General features: G+C 33.5%; 1 pseudogene; it reads right to left on the bottom strand.

Annotated features, from left to right (window-relative positions):
* Positions 1–543: 543 nt before the first annotated feature.
* Positions 544–21,027, bottom strand: LOC149541707 (uncharacterized; annotated as a pseudogene).
* Between the last annotated feature and the right edge of the window lie 435 nt (positions 21,028–21,462).

The following is a 21,462-nucleotide window of genomic DNA, read 5'->3' as shown; positions in this document are numbered from 1 at the left end:
ACGCACACCATACACATGCAATATGGGGTAAGTATCCATAAGACAACACACACATATAATAATCCATTTAGCTAAACATCATCAATAATGGAGAATAATGTAATAATCATCATGCATACATGAAATGTAGAGTCTAAATAATCACATCATATATCAACTGAATCTATAACAAAATATCTGATAGTTTCAAAATAATGCCACTAACCATCAACATAAAATTGACCTAATAGAGTTCGGCAATGATAGCAACAATGTAGCTAGAAAAATGTAAACTAGGGCAGGCACTACACTCTTCCAATTTGGACTCACTATTCTATTTTTTCTCATTGACTTATTAACATTTCTCATCTGTATTATTGTTTCTCACTCACATAAATGCACTTTATTCATATTCACATCATCCAACATATTCTATTTGATAATGCCTATATGTCAATCTTTTTATAATCACTCCCTCGGGTGCCTAATTTATCATCACAATTGCAACCTAGTATACATGCACGATAAAATGTGTCCATGGCTGCAAAGATGTGTCCATTTTATCTAAAAAATTATAAACTGATATGTTCCCCTAGAAAGATGTGAAGGCTCTTCATGTTGTTTCCCTAACAATAATGAGTGATGTAATATCCCTTCAGATATTTATCCAATTCTTCACTTTCCTCTATTTTTCTCATAGTTCGTACACATAGATCGCATATAGAAATTTATCATGGAATCATTGATGTAGTAATGTATAGAATATTTCAATAACTTTTCACAAAGGTAGGAGGAATATAAATTATGAATGAGCATTTCCTATGCAACTTCATGATATTTAGGAAGTTCAAACATATTTGAGATGCATCACTGTGTACGTAAATAACAAAAACATGGGCTTTGACTTTATTCCTAATTTTTCATGATGCACTATAACCATATCTTCCCTTAGAATCTACTCATACTTTATTACAATCCATCCTCCAATTTCCTTGTTTCATATTACTTGTCGCTGACCAATTTTTTATCTTCATTTTATTTGCTAATTGTATTGTGATTGATGCATCTAATTTATATCTTCTTCTGATCCTCGAGGTTCTGTATTATGCATTCCATAACACAAGATTATCTTGCAGCACAATTGGGCATACAGAATAGGAGCTCTCAACCCATCCATGTCTTATCCCTTCTTCTAGAGCTTTTGAGTCTTCACTAGAGTGATCGTTGATGAATTGGAGCCAAACAATTCCCATTATACCTATCACTTACCACTTGTATTTGAATGCTATGTTAGTAGAAAAGTGGCATGCTGACTCTATGTGGTCATGTTCATATATATCTTCCCTCAGAATATTCTTCTAGATCTTCAGATGTGACTACATATCACTAAAAGTGGTTGGGTGTTTGTTGCTTCTTGGACCCTAAATGTAGGTGTTAAGATGACTGTAATCTACCCAAAAATAATGCTCTTATCAAATATGATGATTCTGCTAACAATTCCATGAATCCCTCCTAAATGCTAACTCTGTTATGGCTCAGTTATTGTCAATGCTTGAATGGATATGTCTTCTATAGTCTCAATCGAAATGAATTAGTATATCTGCCGTCAGATTTAGTAACCCATGTGTTTAGCTCATTTCCCCCCCTCTAACATCTGGTGCTTCTCTATTCTTCTTTCTTGCTAGGTGTATGATCTGAGCAAACCCAAAAAGGCTAAGCTCTGAAAAGATACCTCCCTTTATTCCTATATTTATATTTCAATATTCAATGGTTATGTCTTTTCATAGTGACTTTATATATTAAATTTTAATTATTATTATTAAGGTCTTATATTTATATTTATATTTATTTATTATTAGTAATAATGTTTGTTTATTATCAAATCTCATACTAACTATAATTATATTATCTATTTATTAATATTAATATTTTATTCTAATTTTTGTTATTTTTATAATTATGATTATAACTATATACATTATTATTTTATTTATTATTATTATTTCTTTCTTTCTTTATTTAATGTTTTATCAATTGATATAATATTATATTATATCCATTTGGTATAGGATAACAATAGATGATATATATTTAATATTTTTTTATTTTACTTTACAAATACAATCATAATTATAAATTATATTTATTGATTTATTTATCTTATATTAACTTTATTATTATTATAAAAATTGATCTTGGAAATGGGGACATTACAGTTGGAATGCTTGCAGGAGGGCTTGATTTGACTTCTCCATTTGATTCAGTATAGTTTGTTTGGTTTGGTGGGTTTGCTCCATGTATGTTCTCACTTCATTAGCCAATTCGTTCAATTATAGTTTTATTTTTCCTTCTCTCGTAAGTTTCCATAAGCCTTCACTCACAAGATGGCAAGATTATGCTCTGATACCACTATAATATCCCTTCAGATATTTATCCAATTCTTCACTTTCCTCTATTTGTCTAATAGTTCGTACACATAGATCACATATATAAATTTATCATGGTATCCTTTATGTAGTAATGTGTAGAATATTTCAATAACTTTTCACAAAGGTGGGAGGAATATAAATTATGAATGAGCATTTCCTATGCAACTTCATGATATTTAGGAAGTTCAAACATATTCAAGATGCATCACTATGTAGGTAAATAACAAAAACATGGGCTTTGACTTTATTTCTAAATTTTCATGATGCACTATAACCATATCTTCCCTTAGAATCTACTCATACTTAATTACAATCCATCCTCCAATTTCCTTGTTTCATATTACTTGTCGTTGACCAAGTTTTTATCTTCATTTTATTTTCCAATTGTATTGTGATTGCTACATCTAATTTATATCTTCTTCTGATCCTCGAGGTTCTGCATTATGCATTCCATAACACAAGATTATCTTGCAGCACAATTGGGCATATAGAATAGGAGCTCTCAACCCATCCATGCCTTATCCCTTCTTCTAGAGCTTTTGAGTCTTCACTAGAGTGATCGTTGATGAACTGGAGCCAAACAATTCCTATTATACCTGTCACTTACCACTTGTATATGAATGCTATGTTAGTAGAAAAGTGGCATGCTGACTCTATGTGGTCATGTTCGTATATATCTTCCCTTAGAATATTCTTCTAAATCTTCAGATGTGATTACATATCACTAAAAGTGGTCAAGTGTTTGCTACTTCTTGGACCCTAAACGTAGGTGTTAAGATGACTGTAATCTGCCCAAAAATAAAGCTCTTCTTAAATATGATGATTCTGCTAACAATTCCATGAATCCCTCCTAAACGTTGACTCTATTGTGGCTCAGTTATTGTCAATGCTTGAATGGATATGTCTTCTATAGTCTCAATCAAAATGAATTGGTATATCTGCTGTCAGATTTAGTAACCCATGTGTTCAGCTCATTCCCCCCCTCTAATATTCGGTGCTTCTCTATTCTTCTTTCTTGTTGGGTGTACAATCTAAGCAGACCCAAAAACACTAACCTCCGAAAAGATATCTCCTTTTATTCCTCTATTTATATTTCAACTTTCAATGGTTATGTCTTTTCATAGTGACTTTATATATTAAATTTTAATTATTATTATTAAGGTCTTATATTTATATTTATATTTATTTATTATTAGTAATAATGTTTGTTTATTATCAAATCTCATACTAACTATAATTATATTATCTAGTTATTAATATTAATATTTTATTCTAAATTTTGTTATAGTTACAATTATGATTATAAATATATACATTATTATTATTATTATTATATATTTAATTATTATTATTATTTCTTTCTTTCTTTATTTAATGTTTTATCAATTGATATAATATAATATTATATCCATTTGGTATAGGATAACAATAAATGATATATATTTAATATTTGTTTATTTTACTTTACAAATGCAATCATAATTATAAAATATATTTATTGATTTATTTATCTTATATTAACTTTATTATTATTATAAAAATTGATCTTGGAAATGGGGACATTACAAGGGATGAAATTCAAGTGCATAAGCATCAGTATTACAAGAAGCCTACTCAATGTGATATCTACCTCTTTGAGGATCCCCCATTAACCAATCAGTTTTTGAATCAAGATCATAACTATATTGAGCTTGCCTGTTGTAGAGTCCACTGTTTTGCATTCTTGGTAGGTCTGTTTGAACTGAATAGTCAGATTCCAAGCTAGACAAACTTATAGGGAAGCCTCTAGTCACTTCTACAAGAGCATATTCCTCATCTCTATTTGCAGACCGACTAAGTTGTATTCCTCTCACATAATCCTCTAAAGTACTAGTATGTAGCCTCCCAAAACCCTCACTACCACCAAACTTTCTATGGTAACCTCTAACATAGCCTTCATCAACACTGGGTAATTTTCCTTGGAAACCTCTTCTTATTTCTTGCCCCAATTCATTTGCTTCACTCGAGAGCCCTCTTATCTCGTATTCTCTATTACCACTATTAGGTCCTCTATCAAATGTTCTCCCCAAACCATTTGTAGCATTGATGTGTCCAGAACCCTATTCTTGCATATAACCATTATACTCAATCTCATCATGTCTATCATTAAATCCATTTTCTTTAGGGGTGGTGATGAAACAATTAGCTCCTTTTCAATCTTGCCTTTATCAAGTGCCTCTCTTTTTCTGTCTTTGTCAGACCTTTTGCTCTCAGACCTGGTCTTTTTAGACTTGTCTGCATCAAGTTTTCTTTTCTCAATCTTCCCTTTGTTGAACCTCTCTCTCCCTTGTTGAGATAATGGGTGTTGCACACATTGCATAATGATGTTATTTTATTATTTTATTTTATTATGTAATGTTGTACCTAGATGGACGTGCAACATGTAAAGATTCTCATGGAATATTCTTGATAAGTTGTATTGTAACATTGTGAAAATATTTTATGTAATTATTTAATATTGGGGAAAAGAATTAAATGCCCAATATTAAATGTGGGGTTAGTGGGTTAGGTAGCACATGGTTTTAGCACATGGTTTATGTAATACCACTTAGTGGTTTTGTGGGACTTGCTATTATATAAGCAGCCACAAGGGTAGTTGTTGTAGAGAAAAAAGAGAGAGAAAAAAGAGTGACAAGGAGAAGACAAAAGGCAAGAGTCGAGCGGGACAAGGCTTGACAGGTTAGCCAAGGGAGCATTTGTGAAAGTTGAAAGCATGGCATGGGATGTGTGGATTCATGCTTGTTCACATAGTTTGCTCAGTTGTGACTATGGCCATGAAGGCTTTCATGGTTGTATGGCAATGGTATTTTTTGTTGAATAATACATAGTGATGGATGCTTTTGGAGGCTGGGTTTTTCCCTCAATGAGGGTTTCCCAGAGTATATCTTGTGTCACATTTGTGGGTATGTTGTCTATTCTCTTGCATGTGGATTTTAATTCCGTGTTTATTTTAGATTTATTATGGGTTATGTGGAAACGGTTATATTCTTTTTTGTCAAGTTTCCTTACAAGTGGTATCAGAGCTATGGTTTTATTATTGTAACCCTAGATTGAATCCATGGGAATGCATGAGAGGATAAAAGAAAAGGGCAAGATATATGAATGATTTATTACATATCTGAGGGTTTTGGATTTGCTATTATGATGGGATGTTAAAAGATTTGGGCATGTGAAATCGTTGGACAAAAGAGTTTTTCGGATGTTTCATTTAAAATGAGGGTTTTGGGGGGTAGCTTGCATAAATGACCTCCTGGGTAGAAACAGACCTCACCATTGGATCCAAGTCGACATTTCCATAAATTTTGATATATAATATGCCCTAGTTTGGCCATGTTCAGAGAAAATGAAAGATTTTTTTAGTTTCAGCTCATGATGGCCGTCAAATTTAATCCTGTCGGAATTTTCGTCACTGAAAAAATTTAAAAATGAAAAATCGTACTGAAAACGGTAAAAAGACTGTCTTAGTAAAACGGCCATAACTTTCTCTCAGAATATCAAATTTCAGAGTTCTTATAGGCATTAGAAAGCTAATTCAGAGCACTACAACATGGCATAGGTTTGGTTCTATGATTTTGAAATTTTGTTAGGTTTTAAGAGCCCTAAAGTCAGATGTTATTTATTTTGAGCACGGATTAGGGCATAACTTGGGCATACGGAGTCGGATTTTGGACTTCGAGTAGTCAACGGAAAGCTCTTGGAGAGATCTACACATTGGTTTATATTTGGTGTAGGTTTGGCATGATTTATTTATTGATATATTTATCTGAACTGTTTATGGTATATTTTGACTATGGTAACATTGTGAGTTTATGGCATTGGAGATTTAAGTTTTGATGTCATTGTATACTCAGTTCATATTTTAGATTGGTCTCATGATGATATGGTTATCAGTGTTTGATTTGGATATGCATGATGACTTGTTGGGTCTACAAGTTGTGCAGTGTTGTAAGCGGTCTATACTTACAGGTTGCATTTATGGCTTGGTTATGGGTTGTATTTGCCCATTGATCTTTCATTATTGATGCATATTTAGATTAGTGGCTTGAATTTGGGTTGTCTATGCCCTAAGTCACATGATTTTATCTTCATGTAGAAGGGATGAGATGTTGTTACCAAAGACAATCATGGTGGCGGATTGTGGTTGACTATTTTATGTTGAGAGGTTGGACATATTGAGAACCAAATGCTCGGTTCATGGATGTGATCATGGTGCCATGGATTTTGGCATGACATGATTGGATATACAGGTACATCCTTGATGTTCATTAGCTTGGATTTCTGATATAGTTATGGTAGTATATCTTCTTGGTTGAGGATCATGGTTATTTGGTTTCTTTTGAGGAGCTCATGATGTGCACTTTGAGTTCTTTGATGGTTTGATGCCTTGGTTGATTCTCATGGTTAGAGGATGGATTTGTTCATCATATGTCATGGATAGCTTGGATACATGGTTTAGTGGGAGCTTGTGACAGTGATGGGGTGACAGTGCAGGATTAGTTCCTGGTTTGGTTTATATCTTCTTAGTTTGGAGAGGATGGATTTTATGATGCCATAGGTGACTTGGTACCATGGTTGAGTGGGAGTTGTTGGCATTGATATATGTATTGAGTGTTTGCAGATGTTGGAGGTTTGTCTTAGATCCTGTTGCTGCAAAAGTGTCTTTGACATTTGCATGGTGCACTTGTTATCTTCATGGTGTATGAAGATGGTTAGATCTTTAGGACTCATGGAGTTCTTGGTTATCTTCATGGTGTATGGAGATGGTTCTTCCTAGTATGCGGAGATGGTTTTCTTCATGGTGTGTGGAGATGGTTACATCTTGAGGACTCACAAGGTTCTTGTTAAAGGTGTGGTTTATGCTTTTATTTGGCATGTTATCCTTGGTGTGAGGATGGTTTCATTATCATGTCATGGTATACTCTTGATACGCGTTTAGAGTTGTGACATGTTATTGTGTGTTCATGTGGAGCATGTTATCTCTTTGGTTGAGATGGTAAGATCATGTTGTCATGTTTATGTTCCTAAGGCCATGGTTGGAACTTTGACATTGATCTTGGTTTAGTTTCTTGGTATTGAGTACACTGATCATAAGCTGGATACTTCATGATATTGCTATGTTGCATTTGGAGTTGGCATGGATTGATTGGTTACAGGTGCTCATGGATACTTAGAGACGGTGGTGATGTTGATTTCTCTTGGATTAGAGAAGTATTTGTTGGGACGGTTGATGGTTTCAGCAGGAAGTCCGAGGGGCAGTCACCTAATATGGACTTGAGAGGAGATTGTTCTTAGATGAGTCTTGGTTGGAGACTTGGGTATCTTGATGAGCATTCTCATTCTCCACTCTTGGTCTACTCGACGGTTTGCTACTTGAGAGGTATAGCCCATTGTTTCTCTTAGTTGCATTATATTTATGCTTGTCTTTCATGGATATGGATCTTGAGCTATGGTACATGAGTTAGTTCTGGAGGGTTCATTTGAGAGATGGTTTAGCATTGGTTATCTCCATGTGCATATGTTGTTATGCTGGTTGATTTTGGGAGATGGTTTTATATTGGGCATTTTCTTTGGTTTAGGAATGGTTTTTTATTAAGTTTGGTCTTCTTGTGAGAGGCTTACATCCATGATGAGTTATATGGTATGGTTTGGGTGTTGTTGAGGCTTCTTTTTGGGGTCTTATGGAGGAGATCATACTTGCACAGTTTACATCTAGAGGTGTGTGTAGAAGGACATGATACAGGTTATGATTTGCATGGTTTCTCTAGTCTTGGTTATCTTCCTGGATGTTCAGTTTTGCCTACATTGGATTTGAGATTGGTTGGAGATTGTGATCATTGGTTTGTGCTCATGCATGTCATGTGAGAGATGACATGGTTATTCCTTTATCTCTTTCCTCTGTTGGTTGTGGAGAACTTGGGAGAGCATTGGAGACTTGTTATGAGAGTTATTCTTGCAGGATATTGGATTATGTATTGTGGATGTCTTTGATACTACATGGATTCACTTCTTTGAGATGTTGTGAGTGGATTGATTATAGATTTGACATTATCTTTTGCAGTGGGAGCTTCTTGGTATATATGTGGCAGGTATTGCTCTTGAGGCTTGTGATTGCAGGTTATAGATTGGATATGTCGGTGATATGAGATTCACTTGTTATACCTTTGAGGTATGGATAGTTGGATGGGTTTGGCACTTGCTGTGGGTGCTATTTCAGCTATGGATATTTTGACAACTATGGATACATGTGATTACCTTTGGATCAAGTTTTTGTGCATGGAATTTCAGTTGGTACAGGATTTTATGATCTTATAATGCGATAGGTTGGGTGGTTTTTCTCTTTGGATGGCTTCTATGTATGTCCAGTGGGAGTGGCATAATAGGAGGTGAGATCATTCATGTTTGAGATGCTGGATACTTTGATTTTGTTGCGAGTACCAGGATGGAGCACTTGGTGTATTTTGATCCATGATGGTGGATGTGCTGGGAGGGATTGTTCCCTTGTTCATTTATGTGGCTACGGATTGACCCTATGCAATGTATACAAGTAGTGGGAGATTGTTGAGATAATGGGTGTTGCACACATTGCATAATGATGTTATTTTATTATTTTATTTTATTATGTAATGTTGTACCTAGATGGACGTGCAACATGTAAAGATTCTCATGGAATATTCTTGATAAGTTGTATTGTAACATTGTGAAAATATTTTATGTAATTATTTAATATTGGGGAAAAGAATTAAATGCCCAATATTAAATGTGGGGTTAGTGGGTTAGGTAGCACATGGTTTTAGCACATGGTTTATGTAATACCACTTAGTGGTTTTGTGGGACTTGCTATTATATAAGCAGCCACAAGGGTAGTTGTTGTAGAGAAAAAAGAGAGAGAAAAAAGAGTGACAAGGGGAAGACAAAAGGCAAGAGTCGAGCGGGACAAGGCTTGACAGGTTAGCCAAGGGAGCATTTGTGAAAGTTGAAAGCATGGCATGGGATGTGTGGATTCATGCTTGTTCACATAGTTTGCTCGGTTGTGACTATGGCCATGAAGGCTTCCATGGTTGTATGGCAATGGTATTTTTTGCTGAATAATACATAGTGATGGATGCTTTTGGAGGCTAGGTTTTTCCCTCAATGAGGGTTTCCCAGGGTATATCTTGTGTCACATTTGTGGGTATGTTGTCTATTCTCTTGCATGTGGATTTTAATTCCGTGTTTATTTTAGATTTATTATGGGTTATGTGGAAACGGTTATATTCTTTTTTGCCAAGTTTCCTTACATCCCTATAGGTTCTTCTCTTCCCTTTTCTCTCACTGGTGACTTTACTTTCTTAGCATTCATATGATCATCTTTGCTTTTATCCAAAATATCTAGTTGATGTCCTAAAGATAAAGAATTAGTTTTTGATTCCATCACACTATCTTTGAGAACACTGGACTTGTTAATGGTCTCAAGTCCAAAAATAGTGGATTGCTGATCTTGCTTTTCATGTTCTCCTAAACCAAGATTCCCTTCAAATGACTACAAAGGTTTTGTTTCAGAAACCCCATGCTCCATTGTTATTGTATGATCTTTTAAATGTCCTTGCTTTACTGCAATTTCCTTGTGTACTGATGTCCAATTAGGTTGGCTCCAGAGATAAAGTAGTAGTGCAATTGTATTCCATTGGCTTAGTTGATTATTATCAACATCTATAGAACCTAGCAAATAAAATGACTAGAAAAATGCAAATCATTCTGATAAGAACATAACCTAAGAGAAAAAAAAATCATAATCTTGCACAATTTATTGACAAGTAAACAAACCTCATCTCCCAATAGCTTTGGATCCTCCCAAACAAGATCATATCTTTATGGTTTCTCATCTAGTTTATTTAGATAAGTTATAAACCAAAAAGATTAATTCTAGCCATAAAATTCAATGGCACGGGTCAAAGCTTGATTCAAGGTGTGCTTACTTTGTGAAATATAATTCATACATTGTAGAAAGCTTCTAGTATGTACATGTTCAATGAAATTTTGTAAAAAATAGAGATGACTAACCTTTTTGTTTCCTTCGAAACAATAAGTATGACTAATTTTGGAAGGAACGCCAAAGCCTTGTCAATAAATTTATTCGCAAGGGTGGCATGGACACCAAATGGAAGATTCAACCCCATTATTTGAATAAATTTGAGTTATAAAAAAATTAGAGGAAAACAAAGAATAACTTGGTGAAGTACACAATTCTTGACTACTAGACTTTCTTTTTTGTCCTATGTGATTTTATATAATTACATGATAGATCATTTTCGCACATTTATTATAGAGCAATAAAAATACATTATTGCATACCAATCTGGTATTTTTTATCAATTCATCTTTCATCATAGTCATTCAATCTCATTTCACAAACTCAAAATCATCTTGAAGATGTCAAAAATAATGCATACATATCAAACCAACATCATCATACAAGAATTATTCATTGTAGAGTTCACACTAAGAAATAAATTTAAGGCATAACTCTAAGATATGGAATCAGAGTAATTCATGAGGCAAAAAATTTCAACTCAGCAAATACTCAAATACAAATGATGCAAAAAAAATCAGCAACTTAGAAAGCAATATTATTTTAAAGAAACTTTTTATTGTAAACTTCAATTAAGAAATATATTACATAATAATTTGATAACTTGAAAGAAAAAATACATGGTTTAATAGCAAAAACATGTGAAAATTGCATTTTAACAAGCATTATAATTTTTACCAATGTTAGCATTTTTACCCGTCTTTTTACATCTATAGAAAAGCAAGAGTTAAAACTTTTGAAAACTCACTGAGCAAAAAAGAACACTCAAAAACTCAAAGGACTACTCAAGCATTTACAAACTATAATCATTGGCATCATTGGATTTTAAAGTGCAGGCCCTAAAACCTTACAAATGTTTTGCTTCCTAGAACTATCTTGGTCGGATAACAATGGCAAAGAGTGTGTTTATGGCCAAGCCAATTAACATATGTGTCAGGCCATCATGTTCCAGCACCACAAGTCATTTGCATGCAAAATATGAGTTGCACCATGTTATCCTTTATAAATTCCAAGCCTGTTCTTAGCCCTGAATTGATCCAATCAATAGTGTTCCTAGATTGATTTTTTAAAATGTGGAATAATCATCAATTCTTTCATGTCAATTCAAGAATAGCCCAACTAGCATAACTTTGTATGACATCATCACCCAAATAGCAGTACTTGTAAAGTTTCCAAGAGGGGGCAAATCAAACACCTTGTGGTATGGAAAAACCACTTTTTGGAATCAATTCTATTGTGAGATACCTACTTCATTCATAGTGAAAGGATTAGAGCTCTCAAATGTGTTTTTATGTTATTGTTTTGAATTGCAAACTTTGGTCTATTTATATTGTCAAAAGTTATACTGCAATTGTACTACACACTCAGATCTATTTGTATCATTGTCAAGCAAGTTATACTAGATAATTGTGCACAACATTCATCATCAGTACTAAAGTTAACATGTTTTGCAACTGATATGTTCTCCCACAATTACCTACAATGCAGACTAGTTGATTGGATAAAAAGAGTAACACTCCTGTAATCTACCTTTTATCCTTCAAAGCAACACTCCTGTAAGATGTGGAAATTTTGATAAAATGTGTACATGCCTACAAAAATTTTAATTTTCCATTTGATTTTATATTATTCAAAAGAAAAATGAGGGTGCAAAAATTTTCCATTTGTTGTCAGAAATAATTAATAAGAATTAAAATTGGAAAGCAAAGATTATAAATCTCACTATGGAGGAGAAAAAACACCTAATAAGTAATGATAGAAAACTTGAAATTGTATTCACATAAATGAATGGTAAATTAATGAACTTACAATGAATGATATGATTCCTACTCCCAAGCCTATCAATATCCTACCTCGATACAAAATTGAGGAATCCTGCACCCAGATAGCAATAATCAAATTAACATAGAAGTATATTATTTTTAGAAGCTGCATAATTTATGAGACTAAACTTTAAGTTTAATACATAGAGTCATAATTCTAGGATGATTTTTTGTGGATCATGCCTATATGACATAATTTTATTGATATAAAAGTATAACTTGCCTCTACCAAACAAATGGCTATCCACACTACAATGTTTGGTATTGAGGCTACAACCAATGCCTATGTATATAAAGAGAAAACTCAGAAAAATATCAGAATCCATACAAGGGGCATCTTACTTCAGTTAATATTGAAAGGAATAAGTTAGTTGATGTATCAAGCCATATTTTCCTTCAACAATCATGAATTCCTAAGAACGTACCCCTTTTCTTCCAATATGATCAGCAAGTAGCCCACTAATCACTTAGAAGCTCCTTTGTTTTTCAAAGATTGTTGATAGTACTACCACATTTATTTAGCTTTATATTTCAATTCATCATCATCCTTTAGTAATATCCCTTCAACACTCAAATAAAACATTTCTATGGTGTTGGCTTGTACTATGATTTTGAGTTCCATCTCTGTAGAAGTCTTTAATGGGTGTAGAGAATTATATGTACATTCGAGATCAATACTTATAGCTCTAACATAGTCCATCACTATATTGCTAAAATCATTTGGTGCTTGATTTCATGCTACTATTGAAATTAACAATTTTAATTAGTTGCTTCAGGGCTAGAACTAGACTTAAAATTCTCGTCAATCTCATTTGTTTTTGTTTTTTGATTCTGTCCACTCTTTAGATTGTCCTAACTTACTCAAAAGACTCTCAATCATGCATCAAGTTTCCCTTGACCTTGCAAGAATCACAACAATTGGAAATATCATTTCTTGGTTCTTCCAGTAGATTCCAACACCTTCCAATTATAGTTTCCATTGCTCTTACTTGTTTTGGTGCCTCTTGCATTGTCTAAGTAAGGCATCTAGTTTTTCTAGCTATACTAGAAGGTAATGATATATATCTTCTCATATTCAAACCTAGTTGAATTAACTTTTTAATTACTATATGTAGTACTTCATAGATTAGAACCTGGGGTAGAAACCTAGTAACCTTTCTTGACCTCTAAAGGAGGCTATGAGACATAGAGGGTAGAGCATCTACATCAAAATTGATGCCATGTCTCACTACCATCTTATAACTAATGAAATGTAAATATTTTCAGTCTTGTAGAGCTCATTATATAGATAAGTTAATCCATCAAGTGGGAGGGCTCAAGTGTTGTCCTTGTCTCCTCTAATGCATGAATGAAGATAGGACTTCAAGCACCTGAAAATGAGAAATATCAAGTTTCTTCCTATGAAAGTTTCCTTTAGAATCTTGTCCAACAAACTACAATTGAGAGTGTAAACAACACAATTGCATGCTTTCACCTAAAGAAAGGTGGGTAGTCTAGGCCATGGATCATGGTCTTTTTTTGTCTCTATAGTGGATTTGTGCTTCCTCTTTGCAGCCCCATTTTAATGAGGATTAGTGAACACCCTCTTGAGCTTTGCATCCAAACAAAAGGTGTCCAAGTTCTTGCATCTATTTTTAGATCTCTAAGGTCTCATCTCTGGACATCATGAATTGAATCCAGGATTTACAAGAAGAATCATTAATAAATGAAATATATTTGAATGAATCCAATTAAGAATCCTACTTGATCCATTTTCACTATAGGGAAATTGATCTTGGTATACTTGTCAAGTGCTTAACTCTTGCACTCTCATCTGATTGATCTTGAATTTTGGCAATGCCTGCAGAATGCATTTTATGAGAGGCAGTGGTCTATAGTCCAGGTGGTCAATGCTTGTGTCAAAGTTTTCATAGTTGGTGATAATTAAGCACTAGGTTTGCATGTTTGATTAGATTAGAAAGTGAGCTAAAAAGTCCACCATTCTACATTTATCGGGCTAAAACTCAGCAATATCTTTTTTACAGTATCTAATAATGACATTGATTTACAAACTCAACCACACTAGATACTTGTTCTTAGTTTACTCAAGAACATATGAGATATCATGGAGCTCAATAACATCACTTGAAGACATGTAGAAGGAAACAAACACTTTCTTTGTATCTAGATATGTGACGTAATCAGTCAACTTCACCTATACACTATCGATTGTTCCAAAATTTTGTGAAAGGCTTCTTGTTGAATGTCATGGCATGATGCTCCATTACCTACATACTAATTTAAGATATAAATTTTATTTAGTGGATAGATATGACACCATATAGAAGGTTGTCTCAAGATTGGATAAAAGCTCATCCACTACTAAAGCTTCTACACTCTCTGCAAATAGCTTTTGATGCTCTTGCCCTTCCACTTCTTCTTAGGACATTAAGAAGTATAGTTGTCATACTTGTGGCATTTGAAACACTTGATATGGCTAAAGTAATTATTCACTTATTGAGAACCAAAATCATCCTTTCCACTCTTGACCTATGGTACACCATGCTTTAAAGACAGGCAATGCAGGTTACAGAGGGATGCATTTCTAGGATGTTAGGGGAAGGGAAGCATTTTACTCAGGGATTGCAAGGGACAATAATTCAAAAAAAGGGTAAAACTTTAAAAAGATTAGGAAATTTTGATTACATATTAAAAAGGCATTATTATATACTTCATATATTTTATAAGTTTAGAAATAGCACAAATTCAAACAAATAGATAGCAGTATTGATCACAAACACATTTCTTCACCTCTCATCACATAAGAATATTATCTTAGTGTTTTGTTCAAACTTCTATTGGAGAAGATAAGGGGAGTATTCCTCTATAAATTTCTCTTTTGATTCTTCAATATTCATTGAGAATTAGTATTAATAATTTGAAGGGTTTAGTATATAAATACTAGATACCTAGTGAGTTGAGATTTACCATATGGACTCAAATATGATATGCATGTGTTTTTTCTTCACTCACTCATCATAGGAAATATACTTGTATCAGGCTTCTAGCATTTATGGTACTTCTGTAGTCAACTGATACCCATGAAGAATTAGGGGCATTTTTTTCAAATGGTCCATAGTTCATGAGTGAACTAATGAAATTCCTATAGTCTGATGACCTAATTCTTGATAATATTAGGGCATTAGCTATGTGGGCTTTAAGTTACCAATTTACAACAATAGCTGCATCCCAAGAGAGAAGTCGAGTGTTGAATGTTCCAAACATAGCTAGCAATGCAGCCAATCGTGTGTTTCTATTGAGCTTGCTCCAAAAGACTGTGATGTTATTGACTACAATAGAATCATGCCCGATTTCATTATTCGAAGGTGCTTTGTACTATTTCTTGGCCCATATTATTTCATCATTATCTTCTCCAAGTCCTACAAGAGAAACAGGGTTGATTCCAGCCCTTCTTCCTTTGTTAGAGGACATCAATCCTACTCACATGCATCTTGTTGTATGTGGTGTGAAGATTCTCTGTAATTTTATGGATTACAATAGTCCTGTAGTTACATTATTTAGGGACCTTAGGGGTCTAGATAATTCAATTAGAAGGCTAAAAATTGAGGTCAATAGGATTGTGGAGGTTCCTCAAGGGAGTGACATTACAACATCATCATCATACAATGAACTGAGATACAGAGGATAGATTTTATATTGTCAAAGGCATCTTAGTAAGACCTTGCTTAAGGTTATAGGGTTAACAACCTATGCACCAAGGATCATTGCAAGGGATCCAAACTCAAAGAGAGTTCTTTTTTGTCAAGGTTATCATTAATATTTTTCCATCACCATAAGTTTGGAGGTGACATCTTTTCTTCTAGAGTCACACTAATGAATGAACTTATTCATAAAGATCCAACTTGTTTCCCAATGCTTCATGTAGCAGGACTTCCCACTAATTTTTTGGATGCTATTTCAAAAGACTTTTTGTTACCTTCTTCAAAAGAACTTTGTTGTATCTATAATGGTCTGGATGCTCTATGTCTCAATAATGTTGGGTTGTAGGCAATTACTAAAAGAGACACTTTGTAGTTTCTTGTAGGTGTCTTCACATCAAGGAAGTATTTTTTTATCACTTAATGAAGGGGTTGCTCCTTTGGCTAATGCAATGGAAGAGTTAATGTGCCATGTTCCATCTCACAAAGTTGTATGACTCTATGTCAGCCTATTTGTAAAGGCTTTGCCTACAACAATTGAAGAGGATAGCAACTTGGAGGTGTCAGAAAATAATATAGTGAGACAAGTTGAGATTGAGACCCAATAAATTGCCCTCCTGGGAAATGCATATGCCCAAGCATATGAGTTACTACCACTTTCTACACTCAAACTCATCCCTAATCAATCCAATGGCAAGGAAGATCCTTGAAAATGATTAGCTAAAAAATAAAACCATTAATGTCATGGAACAAGTAATGTCACTATTACATCAATCTAGTAGGGAAAGCAACAGAGAATCCACATTAAGGATTGTGCATTTGCAACAAGAAAAGAAACATCATATATAAGCAACATTGTGAAATAGAGGAAGTGAATTTTGTTGAGGAAATTATAATGATGATTGCATAAAACAACCATATAAATCAACTAGACCACAAAATGAAACAAGAAGTCACATCACAATGTCAAAACAACACAATAACCTAAGAACCTAAGTTGCATGAGTTATAACACCTAGATAGTGTGTTTACATACCTCTAGATTCCTTGAAACATTAAAAGATAATCTAGCTACTGGATGAACTAATAGCTATGAAGAATAATTTGTATAAATTGATAACTCAAGCTCAAAAAAGGTACAACTTTTCTTCACATCTAGACTCTTATTGCAAAGATATCACACTCTTTTCAACACTACTAACTGATCCTCTATATCATCTTGGTGACAATTTGGAACCAACAACTTTTTTACACTATATACGATTGGCATAAAAATATCACATGGTAGTAGAAACTTTACTCATGGTCTCAAAATCAAGGGAATCGGTGACTTCTTTTTAGACTTTTGAGGTTTGTGATGTTTTAGCTACATTTACTTTGCCACCAATATCAATATCTATTTTATCCTCTTTTCATCCAAGTCAGCCAAGACACATTCTAAAATCACATAAATCATAGGAGTTATAGGAAATTTGAACCTTATGCCAATATTATGGAAATTTCCATTATTTCCCTGGAACCCACTAACATGAAACAACTTGAAATGTCTAACAATAGAATTCACCATCTATTATTGATTGCAGCAATTGGATATTTTACAAAGAATATAAATTTTAAACTAGAAGCTCTTACAATTAGTTGATAACAACGACGACCATTAAAATGGATCACATTTTTTCTTTATGAATTGATTAGCAATGATAAATTGGATGCATGCATTGTGGTTCCTTTTGTGATAGACTTAACAACAGACTGTGATTTCAATAAAAGTTGCAATTTGATGGTTGAATGATACCTTAATATTCTGAAGCTGAATGTTATGAATTTGGCTAAGATTGAATTACAGTCTGTCACACACATTGTTGCAATCCACTTTGTAACCTATGATTAAATGAAGAAGCCCTTGCTAAGGCTTGGGCTTATGTCAAAAGAAAGGAATCTCTAGGGTTTGCAACTCAAGAAGTTTTCTTGGGAAAGAAACTTGCCAAAATAAAATAAAAATCAAACACAATAGCATAATGAATGAGCCTCAACCCCTAGTTGATCCTTTTATAAAATTCTCCAACCAAAAAGCATTCAAACCCCTTCTTTATTTCCACCCTTCAAACCTAGGCATAAATTTATAATCACTTTATATTAACTAAATATCCACCATGGCACTCGCTAGGTGTAATAATGTTATAGCTTAAATGTACCCCCAACATTAAACATAATGAATAATTATATATATTTCAAAGAACTTCAACTTTTTGGTCTAATATTTAATTATTCCCTCATTTCTTGGCTGAAAAATAATATTCCCTCATTTTAGAAAAGTGTAGGCCTGGAGCTAAGGTATAAGTTTAGATATATGAGACAGACAGGGTCATTGAGGGATTATATCTAGACCTATAGATTATATATTGTTGTAGATGCCAGACTAGGCAGAGTTTGAGAAATTGAGTTTCTTCATAACTAGCCTGAAACCAAGTCTGATAGCAGAAGAGAGAAAGGATAGGCCTACTACGATAGAGGAAGTCATCGCCATTGTAGAAGTTCTTGATGACCACCAATTTGGACACAAGGAAACCAACAACAACGATGTTGAAGAATGACGAGAAGAGTAGTAGTACCACCAAGTCAACTAGATCTTCTTTGAGTACAAAGATGATAGGGTCGTCAAAACCAACACACAATAAGGACTTAGGCAAGGGGAAATCTGAGGAGTCTAAGACTAATTCCAAGCCTCCAATGACCAAGGGGTGCTTCATCTACAGAAACAAAGGCCATTAGGCCAAGGAATGTCCAAAAAGATAGAGGTTGTCTTTGACGTAGAATGAGGATGCAGAGTCGGCCTTACATTAATAGCTAATATGGGTGAATAAGAGTAAACCAAGTGTTCAAAGATAAGTGTTCAATAGTGATTTCCCATGTAAAAATAATCTCTCATAAACAAAGGAAAGAGAAAACTCATTGGGATAGAATTCTGCAGATTACCTCATTGTATATTTAATATTCAATCAACCCTGGTATTGTTGAAACAAGCCATCTTTTCTATTCTCTCTTGTGGAAGTTATTTTAGTCTAGCAAGGATTGTACGGGTATTGAGGAGTCACCAATCAACTCCTATAATTTCCATTCAGTTGTGTGGTGATTGAGAAAACTAAGAAAAAAATGTAAGATAAATGATAAAGAATTCCAGGTGAAAATGTTGAATCAGAGAAAGTTGGGATAGCTTCATACATTTCTATATGTTCCCCTCTCTCCTTAATGGATATTTTAGAGGAGACCTTATAATAGAATATCACAATAAGAGGACCTTTGGCCAGCTCAAGCTTTTTAAGTTTTCCTAACAATTCCATTTGCTTGAGGTTTATGGTAATTACCAACATTGTTTAGAGGTCTGAAGTCCATTTACTAAGAATGAAACAACAATAAAAGATGAAAGTAGACACATTATATGGGAATACAACAAAAAAACACTATCAAGACCAAATGATATAATAATAAATAAGATGTGAAGTCTAATAGAGTACTGATCATCAAAAGATAAGAATAATACCTTATGTTCCCCAATTCTAGGACAACAAGCTAAATCTTCCATGGAACCCCAATGATTCCTAACAATGTCTGCACATGTCAATAGAATTGATCAATAAAAGATAGTAGAAAGGAATAGAAATTTTCATTCATAAAATATAACAAAAATTTTGTTATATTATAATACTTATAGTTTAAGAAAATAAGTATAGATTGTAATTGTTGAAAAATAATTATAAAAATACATTACAAGATCACTATAATAAAGTTTATAAAGATTGATAACAAAATCATGTACCCTGAATGAAAATAGCATACAATAGATGTAAACCATTACCTATGATTTTCATGCATGTCATACTTGTTTGAATGAAGACCATAGTTATTAGAACCAATGAAACCAAGCTACTTCAAAATCTGCAAATGAGCTATTTGTTTTAAGATGATTCTAGGCTCCCCCATGGGTCAAGTAGTGATTTTGTTTAGTCTCTTCATGGCATATTTGCATAATAAGGGAACATGAATTGTCTACATTTTTATCACTGTATCTGCTCTCTTTAGTCACTACCAAATCTTAAAATATTTAGTCATTACAATTTATTCACTTATTTCCTATCTAATTTGTTGTGGATGATTCCAGTAGGATGCATTGATGATATTCTATAAAAGGCAAAATAGCTTGTTTAACAAGGAGTAGAAAAATTCAATCGATTCAATTCCTAAGCAGTGGTTGGCCTTTAATTTGCATATACAATGTGCAATGAGTGTAGTGAACCATGCTCGCTAATGAAATCTTGAAGCCAGTTGAGAGATGAATAACATGCAATAAACCACTTATAATATTGTGCCAATTGAAGAGACTAAGTAGAAATTCATACATATAATAATCACATTTGGATATCAATTTCCATTTTTTAACTAAGCCAAATAAGCCTAGCCTATTAAAGTGATGGAGACACATAAAAATTTGCTAACAACATTGTTTGAATGCATAATCTTGATCTTTTGAGACTTGAAGTTTAGCATAAAAGATTTTATAAGGTAGTTCTAGAAGGAATAATACCACATCTATAAAATCATGACATTTTTATGTATTAGTTCTATCTGCAATTATTTTATGGAATGGTGATTCTACTATTTTTCCTTTGTCATAGTTTACTATTCTCAAAGTTCTATTTGCTAATCTATTATGTTGTAAATATATGTTCAAGTGCATATAAAATCTTCCTAATGTTCTAGGCTTACGGTGATTGTGAGTTGTGCAGAGGAGAAAGAGAACGTGCTCATCTAAAGCTAATCTTTCTAGTTCTTACTTCATTGTAGGGTGCTATGGAATATAATAAACAAGCTCTAGCTTATTTTGAAGAAAAGGGGGTGTCAGTAATCTTCCTTCTTAGATGCCTTGATCTACCTCTCTTCTCTATGAGAACAATCGAAGAGCCCGACACATTGCCGAACTGCACATCAACCATAGCCCTCAATACACTTTCCCCACTTATGTTGCACAAGAAAATAAATAAAGAAAATCTATCGATTATATGCATATCATGCAGTTTTCATCTTCTTAGTATATGGAACTAGAAATATCTGATACATACACTATATGTTAGATACAACAATGATATATTTATCTAGTGACATATTTTGTTTCTTCCACTTATTAAAAGATGATTACTTATGTGACTAAAATTAAATTAGTTCTCATAAATGCAATAGGTGGTTGTTCCAAGCACCACCAATGAAACCCTTGGAGTCATGAAAATATTCAAAAACTCATCCACTACAGCATGTTGGGCTGCCTAATCTGAATTATATTAATCCTTGCCAAATCTTCAAAGTATTTGTAATAGTGATCTTATATATAAGCATGCTTCTTATATGTTACAATCAAGATGCATCACTATCCT

This window comes from Cupressus sempervirens, chromosome 8, assembly GCF_028749045.1.
Source record: "Cupressus sempervirens isolate cs-2001-9-10 chromosome 8, ASM2874904v1, whole genome shotgun sequence".
Lineage (NCBI taxonomy): Eukaryota > Viridiplantae > Streptophyta > Pinopsida > Cupressales > Cupressaceae > Cupressus > Cupressus sempervirens.
This window is presented reverse-complemented; position numbering and strand designations above follow the sequence as displayed.